Source organism: Bidens hawaiensis, unplaced genomic scaffold (genome assembly GCF_021521415.1).
Source record: "Bidens hawaiensis isolate Kalapana, Puna unplaced genomic scaffold, B.hawaiensis_p1.1 tig00023616_1, whole genome shotgun sequence".
Taxonomy (NCBI): Eukaryota; Viridiplantae; Streptophyta; class Magnoliopsida; order Asterales; family Asteraceae; genus Bidens; species Bidens hawaiensis.
The window spans coordinates 1-8,931 of NW_027493701.1; the positions used below are offsets into that span (position 1 = coordinate 1).

The following is an 8,931-nucleotide window of genomic DNA, read 5'->3' on the forward strand; positions in this document are numbered from 1 at the left end:
GCATACATTATGGATACCAATGCAGAGGAGAGAGTTAAGGTATTAATCTGCTTTTATTCGAGTCAAAATGTTTATTAAAAATTGCTATAAGTTACTTTAATGCCAACTTGTTCACTGTAGGGTATTACAGTTGAAGTTGGAAGAGCACATTTTGAAACAGAAACTACACGGTTTACTATATTGGATGCGCCGGTAATGTCTTTACAGCGATTCTCTTGTTGTTAGGCCCGTAATCGGACAAACGAACACGAAGGAGGCTTGTTCGTGTTTGTTTGTTAACTTTTAACCGAGCAAACACAAAACACTTAAACGATCATATTTTTATGTTCATTTTTGTTCGTTAACCATGCTCGTTTATGTTCGTCTGTTAATACTCTAAACGAACGGTTCACAAACATAAACGAACACAAATGAAATGAACGAACATAAACATATACCGACTAAAAGTAAATTTATTTCCAAATTGAAGTCTAAAATACCACAATCATTATGAAACATTTAAAAAGTAAACCGATATATAATAAAGGTTTTAAATATGAAATTCAAATTGATTTAAATTAATGTTACTGTTAATATATAAATGATGAATATTTAATTGAACGAATATAAGTAACAGGATATAGACGAACATGCGTAAGCGAACAAACAGGGCATGTGTTCATGCTCGTTTATTTACTTAGATGAACAAAATAATGTGCTCATATTTATTCTTATTCGTTTATTAAATGAACGAACATACGAACTTCCAGCCGAATGCTCAGTTCGTTTCCAGGCTTACTTGTTGTAGTGAAACAGATACACTAAGAATACTATCTTTAATCATCATATCAAATGCTCTGATTTTTTTATGGTCATTTTAATTGTTTTGTGTATCTTTCAGGGACATAAAAGTTATGTACCTAATATGATCAGTGGTGCTTCACAAGCTGATATAGGTGTACTGGTATGCATCCGCCTTAATACAATTTAGTTATTCTGTTTTGCGATAGCTAAATTACGTATTTGCCTTCAGGTTATATCTGCTTGAAAAGGTGAATTTGAAACTGGATACGAAAGAGGTGGTCAAACTCGTGAACATGTTCAACTTGCCAAGACTTTGGGTGTTTCTAAACTGCTGGTGGTTGTAAATAAAATGGACGAACCTACTGTTAACTGGTCAAAAGAGAGGTACTCCATTTATCCATTTTTGCATATTTTTTATGCATAACAGAAATATAATTCTAATATATTATATCGTAGGTATGATGAAATTGAGTCTAAAATGATCCCCTTTTTGAAGGCTTCCGGTTACAATGTGAAGAAAGGTAATTTTGTATATATATCTTTTCTAAATATTCCTGTTCTTATAATATTGTCTATACATTTGTTTTTTAGGGGTGTAAATGAGTTGAGCCAAGCCTGAGCTCCGCTCGTTTAACTTACAGAGAGCTCGAGCTTGGCTCGTTTTGAGCTCTATTTCTAGAGCCCGGGCTCAGCTTGTATCTTTTGAAGATCAAGCTCGGCTGGGTTCTGGCTTGTTTGTTATTTATTAATTTGATATAAATAGTCTTTTATGTAATTTTTCTAATTATAATAAAGTATATATATAACATTATATATATTTACTTATTTTCTCATAATTTTATGTATAATATATTAAATTAGAAATTACATAAATAATGGGCTTGGGCTAGTTTATTAATTAAACAAGCTTAATTTTAGGCTCGAGCTTGGCTCGATTTGAGTTTTTTTGCTAGGCGATCTTGAGTAGTTCGCTAGCGGCTTGGCTCGTTTACACCTCTATGTTTTTTTATTTGGAATTTTTATCTTTTACAAATCATTAAATGTTCTCTTTCAAAGATATTTTAGTTAACTTTTTTATGAAGCTTGAGATTGTATTGCATCACATTAATTGACTATGTTAAATAAATTGCTTAATTAAGCTCAACAGATATTTTATTTTGTTATGTAGTAATCAATCCTTTTGAAAAAGGTTTTAGGTATGATTTTGAGAGCCACACTTTTTAACAGTTATTTTGTCTATAAATGACAAATATGTGCTTTTTGGTGATGGTTCTTATAATCCTTAACGGTTTCAGATATTCAGTTTCTTCCAATATCTGGTCTTCTTGGTGCCAATATGCAAACTAGACTGGATAAAAAGATATGTCCATGGTGGAATGGTCAATGTCTGTTTGAAATGCTAGATGCTATGGAGGTTCCACCACGAGATCCAAACGGTCCATTTAGGTATCACTAATACAAATTAATATTATTATTGTTGTTATTGTTGTTGTTATTGTTATTGTTATTAGTGTTTATTTATTATTATTATTATTATTACTATTATTATTTATTATTATTATTATTATTAATATTGATGCTGATGCTGATGCTGATGCTGATGCTGATGCTGATGCTCATGCTCATGCTCATGCTCATGCTCATGCTCATATATGCCCTTACAAAGTGCTTAAAATGTCAAATACATTTAACTCATTAAAAACAGTTTAATAATGACCAGTTTACTACTTTACCCTTATTCTGTTAGAAGTTAAAGATTTCATTTTTGCCAATTTTTAACTTCAAGATTTTTATATATCCATTTTTAACTTTAGTTTTTTTTTAAATTTTTATTCATAAACAATAGTTTCTCAAAATATTAGATTGCTTATCATTCGATTATCATGTGATTAAAACCTGGTTATGTCCGACTATACAGATTCGATTGTTCAATTATCTTTCGTCACGACTCACGAGAACAAAAAGGGAGAGATGACGGTTTGGTTGGCTTGCTTATCATCGATATCGCTCAAAATCCAAATAAAAAACAGGGTTTAAACAAATATAATGCAAAGGGGAAGAATGGTCATTAAATAAAATTTCGTTAAAGTTGGGTATTAATGATATTTTTAGTTTTGGTTGGGTATATATGAAAGTGTCAAGTTTCTAAGGGTATATTTGAAAGTAATCCTATTATTACCGTTATTTAATATTTAATTAAATTACTAGGATGCCTATTATCGACAAGTTCAAAGACATGGGGACTGTTGTTATGGGAAAAGTAGAATCTGGTAGCGTACGTGAGGGTAACAACCTGCTCATTATGCCAAACAAGGTGCTTTTTGTAAATTTTTTTAATAACTTTTTGTTCATGAACATTGTTAAAAGGACCTTTTGTAAATTGTGTTTTCAGGTTCAAGTGAAAGTTCTTGACATATATTGTGATGAGGACAAAGTTAGGAGTGCAGGCCCCGGTGAGAATCTAAGAGTTCGTTTATCTGGGATTGAAGAAGACATCCTTTCGGGTTTTGTTCTTTCCACCATCGGTATGTTTTGCTACTATTTTCATTATTAACAGTTTAACACAAATATCAACACTAGTAAATAGGAGTTTAAGCGATCCGAACTGAGTCTGAGCTCGATTAAAATCGAGCTCGGCTGTTTTAACTTACGAGGGCTCGAACTAAAACTTGACTCGTTTTGAGTTTATTTTTGAAGCTTGAGCTCGGCTCGTGAGTGGTTTTTCAAACTCTAGTTGGGCTCGGGCTCGGCTTGTTATTTATTTTTTGAGTTAAGTTCTGTTTTTGTCCCAATGCTTTGGTCATTTTAAGTAATCCAGTTCAAAAATGAAACTTTCAACCCCTTCACTGTTTCTATTTTTAACTCTTTTCGTCGCTAACACTACCACGATTAGATTTTTCCTATTAGTCTTCATGAAATAACCAAAGTACCCTTGTTTATTAGATTCTTTTGAACTGAACTGTTAAAAGCTCTGTTTTTGTCTCTATAGTTTGGCCATTTTAACTAATTCAGTCCCTAACACTAACTGTTAAGAGAGCTTTCTGTTAGTTTTTATACGCTTTAGCCATTTTAACTAGTTCAGTACAATATAATTTAATAAACAGGGTACGTTGGTCATTTTGTGAAAACTAACAGAAAAAATTAAACAGAGTTGGTGTTAGGGGTGAAAAGGTTAATATTGTGAAACCATAAAGGGTTGTAAACTGAGCTAATTAAAATGGGCAAAACCACAGGGATTGAAACTGAACTTAACTCTTGATTTTTTATATATGTTTACTACCATAGTTATAATGATAATATTGTAATGTCGGTATTTAAAGGTTTAATTTTGTTTTTATGCAGAAAAACCAATGCAAGCAGTTAGAGGTGGTCAAAAAAACCGGTTCGGGAACCGGTTTGCCGGTTTAAACCGGAAACCGGTTTTTACAAAAACCGGTTTTTTAAAAACCGGTTTGACCGGTTTACAAACCGGCGGTTTGTACTTCGGTTACAACTTTTAGATCCAAAACCGGTTAATGAAAAAACCGGTTTTTTTTTAATAACCGGTTTTTATAAACCTGTTAACCGGTTTATAAAAAACCGGTTTTTTACCGTTGGAAAAAAACCGGTTAACCGGTTTCTTTATAACCGGTTAAAAACCGGTTTAGACCGTTGTATAACGGCTATATAGCCGTTTTTTTTTTGACCGTTTTTTTTTTTTTTTTACCATTTTACCCCCACAAACATCTATATATAGTTTAGGTTGGGTATTGGTTACATCACACTCGATTATACAACTCCAAACGCTCTAAACGTTTATTTCATACGCGATTATTTTGTTATCTCACGCTCAATTATACCACATTACCACTCCATACGCTCTTATTTCGTAGTCGATTATCATGGCCTCCCAAAGTGCTGCTTCATCCGTCAACATGGGTGCCTCGAACACGGGAGAAACGGTCGTTCGGGTCATCCCCACGAAACGAAACCAAGATGTTTGGCAACATTTCGACCTATGCGAAATGTCTAACGGTAGCCAAAAAGCTCGATGCAAACATTGTTTGAAGTTTTATGGCAAAGATGCAAACTCCACTTTAAAAGCGCATGTACAAAGGCCCTTTTGCAAGGCCTTGAAGGACGAATCGGGAAGTAGTTCGCAGCCGGAGATGACGAATCAAGGAACGGTGTTTATGTACGACCTTGAAGCGGTACGTCAAAAGTTTTCAAACTTTGTGATTCAACAAACACTTCCTTTCAACCACTTCGACAACCCTCAATTCACGGAGATGATGCAAAAGTATGTTCAACCACGCTACCAACACGTAAGTCGTTCGACCCTTAGAAGAGATTTAAAAGAATGTTACGAGATGTTTTTAGCAACAATAAAACATTTTCAAGATACAAAAAATTTTGTGTAGAAGCTAATTGTCAATGGTTGGGGCCAAATTGGGATTGTCCAACAAGATGGAACTCGACTTGTGATATGTTTGAGAAAGCCATCAAACAAAAAGAATCACTAATTGCGTTTCATCAAATTTTGTCAAGTAGGGGTAAATGTGCACCGTACGATCCTAGAAACTGGTTATTGATTGAGATCGTTACGGAGGTCCTTCAAATTTTTAAATCTTGCACAACTAGTTTATCCGGGGTTTACTATCCAACAAGCCCCATTGCTTTACCAAAAATTGCTGTCATGTGCACAAAGTTGAGTGAACTTCGTTGTAGGGGTGCACCTTATTTTGATATGGGTGTAAAAATGAAAGAAAAATTTAGAAAATGTTTTCAAGAACTACCAGCTGTTTTGACATGTGCTGCTGCGTTAAACCCTTGCATCAATGTTGGTGGTGTTGAAGCTTTAATAGAAAAAATTTGTGATGAGCTAGAGTTAAACGACGATCAAAACCCCTATTATTGCCAAACTTTAAAGAATGCTTTCAACACCACCTTGTCAAACATGTATGATGTTTACCTTACAAAATACGGGTCGTCTTCCCAAATTCATGGCTCGTTAAGTGCTGTTGCCCAATCCCAATCCCAAACCGACCTTGAAATGGGGATGTACTACATGATTTGGGAAGACGCCGGTAAACGTCAAAAGGTAAACACCCCAAGCAGTGAACTTGGAAGGTATGGTGGTACCAACTTTGTGAAACACATGACTCCGGATGAATTTAGAAGTCTTGATTTGCTGGCTTGGTGGAGAGGTAAGGAGGATGAGTTTCCGATCCTCGCCGCCATGGCCAAAGATTTACTAACGGTCCAAGCTTCCACGGTAGCTTCGGAGTCTGCTTTTTCTGTTTCTGGCAGGGTTATATCGATTAGGAGGACTCGACTCACTCCACCAGCTGTAGAGATGTCGATTTGCTACAAGGATTACTTGGACTCTTTAGATAGGGCACAACATCAACGCTCACTCGAGGGGGAAATGGAGTATGAGGCGGGCTTGTATGAAGACGAGGTCAATCAAGGACACACTCAACCAATGACCGATGAAGAAGCCGCGTACGACGATTACCTAAGGAATAGCTCGGGATCGGGTAGCGAAGAAAATTAGTTAAAGAAACAGCAAACATGGAGGCAAATAATGAGTAAGAAACAGCAAGTTGTTCATGTAATCGTGTCTAAGCATTCTTTAATGTTTGTATTTTTGAGTTACGAATATGCGATAACGATTTAATGTTTGTATTTTTAATATAAAAACTATAAATGAAAGTTATGTGTTTTTAATCTTCCAAGCAAAGAACCCTAACAACGAAAGCAAAGAATGGCTTCGGTCTTCCAAACTAAACCCTAAACTCTAAACCCCCCAAAAAAAAAAAAAAAAAAAAAAAAAAAAAACCGGTTAATAAAAAAACCGGTTTATTAACCGGTTCTAACCGGTTTCTAAACCGGTCCTAACCGGTTAGACCGGTAGGGTTTTGACATACAAAAACCGGTTATTAACCGGTCCGGTTATTAACCGAACCGGTTTTTTTCCGGACAAAAAAAAACCGGTTCGGTTAATAACCGAACCGGTTTTTTAAAAAAAACCGATTTGTGCACCTCTACAAGCAGTTAGTGAGTTTGTCGCACAGTTGCATGTTCTTGAGTTGCTGGATAACGTATGGAAGCTAAAATATATTTCATTTGTTCTTTGATTTGTTATTAACTTGATATGCTTCAGTAATTATTAATTTTTATTTTAGGCTATTTTCACTGCTGGCTACAAGGCTGTATTGCACATTCATTCTGTTGTTGAGGAGTGTGAGATTATTGAGCTGATGCAGCAAATTGATCCTAAAACCAGGAAACCCATGAAAAAGAAGGTTCTCTTTGTGAAAAATGGTGCTGTTATATGCCGTATTCAGGTTAGTTTTTATACAATCATTGTGCATTTGTATGTTAATATGATCATTACAACTATTGTTGTATGTTAAATAATCAACATTTTTAAAATGATTTAGAATCACTTTAGGTGACAATATCTGTTTTGATCCTTATTTGACCTGGTTTGTTAATTGCCAGAATATTTTTATTTTACGGGCACATAAGCAAATGTGTCAAAATTGCCACGACTACTTTTTCCTCGGGATATTTATTTACTTAAACCCACTTGTTTATGTGCTCGTTAGGGGTGTGTATGGGTCGGTTTTAGGCAAGATAGCCCAAAAGAATGAATTGGGCCTGAATCTTTTTGTTAATCAATGATTGATTGATTATTATACGTTTGGGCCAAATGTATTTGGGTTACGCTATTGATTAAAGTCTTATAGATCAGTTAACATTCATAATTGAAAATGAAAATCCATAAATTCTGGTCGGCTTTGTTTTTTTGGTCTTAATTACATGCAAACCCTCAACCGAACTGAAAGTTTGGCTTTTACTTAAACATAAAACCAAACCATGGGTTTTTGTTTATGTTCGGTTTCCGGGTTACATATTCTTATGGTTGGTATTTGATATCTTTCTCAGGTGTCTAATCTGATATGCATCGAGAAGTTCTCTGATTTTCAACAGCATGGGCGGTTTACACTCCGCACCGAAGGTAAATTAAAAACCAAATAGGTGTTCATTATTCGGTTTGAAATTGAATAAACCGAAAACCAAAGAAAACCAAACCACATTCTTATTCAGTTATTTAGTTCGGTTTGAAACCGTAACCAAATAAACAATTCGGTTTTCGGTTTGGTTATGTGAATTCTGAATTCGGTTATAATCAAATAATCCGTGTTAACCAATCAACTGAGCATTCATAGTATTTTTTTTCTCAAGAAAATGTCATATATGATAGATATATCTGCTACTTCACGAGTTTTTTCCTCAACCGTATTCTTCAAAATCCCTTCTCCATTTTTTTATACAAACATAATTAATTTCTGTACAATACTTTAAGTTAGTTACTAATAAAAAAATTATAAGTTAACTTATCTTTATATAATAATTGGTTAATCTAGTAACTTAATAAAAAAATATACGAGATTAACTTAATTAAGTTTATATATTACCGGTGGAATATAATAAAAATTATACGAGTAAACCCTTTTAAAGAATTTTTTGTTGCTTAAAAAATCAATCCTGTTGAAATTTGGTTTTTAACGGAAGAGAAAACTGAATCGATGAACACCGCTAGTGTAATCACGTATCTATATCCTACCGATTATAGAAATATAATACAAAAAGAAAGCCCATTTTTGTACAGGAAAAACAGTTGCAATTGGAAAAGTGACGGATCTTCGTGCATAAACAATTTTGGGAGAAATGGTAAGACATTTTTCGCAACCCTAAATGAAAGCAAAAAATGCAACCTGGTCTTATCGTATGAATGGTTTTTTATTATGATGCAGGATGGCCCTAAGCATTAGATGTGAAAGAGTTGGCGATACGTTGTTGAATTTCTAGTGATTATGCATAATAGACTAGATGAGTGAGAGCATACGTTACAAATCAGTTGCTTTAGTAATGGCATGACCATGATGATGTTATTAATGAAATGTAATCTTCACATGCTATGGTTGTGTTGTGTGACCGGTTTTATGCATATGCATACATACATACTATTTCAACATTTGCGGCTTTGGTCTCGAAATTACAGATTTGGTCTTTACTGTTTGTTATTTCTACCATTATTAGAAAACCCTTCATTGTATGCTACATACTAAGATAATCACTATACAATTTTCATGACTA

The 8,931-nt window shown here is 34.2% G+C and overlaps 1 pseudogene across 1 annotated transcript; it reads left to right on the forward strand.

Annotated features, from left to right (window-relative positions):
• Positions 1-6: 6 nt before the first annotated feature.
• Positions 7-8,487, forward strand: LOC143567736 (uncharacterized; annotated as a pseudogene). The gene is made up of 13 exons (XR_013141461.1): positions 7-39; positions 121-192; positions 881-943; positions 1,013-1,167; positions 1,240-1,304; positions 2,079-2,229; positions 2,992-3,097; positions 3,176-3,308; positions 4,126-4,149; positions 6,820-6,866; positions 6,951-7,112; positions 7,717-7,789; positions 8,444-8,487. The product of XR_013141461.1 is annotated as an uncharacterized LOC143567736 (transcript).
• The last annotated feature ends 444 nt before the right edge of the window (positions 8,488-8,931 follow it).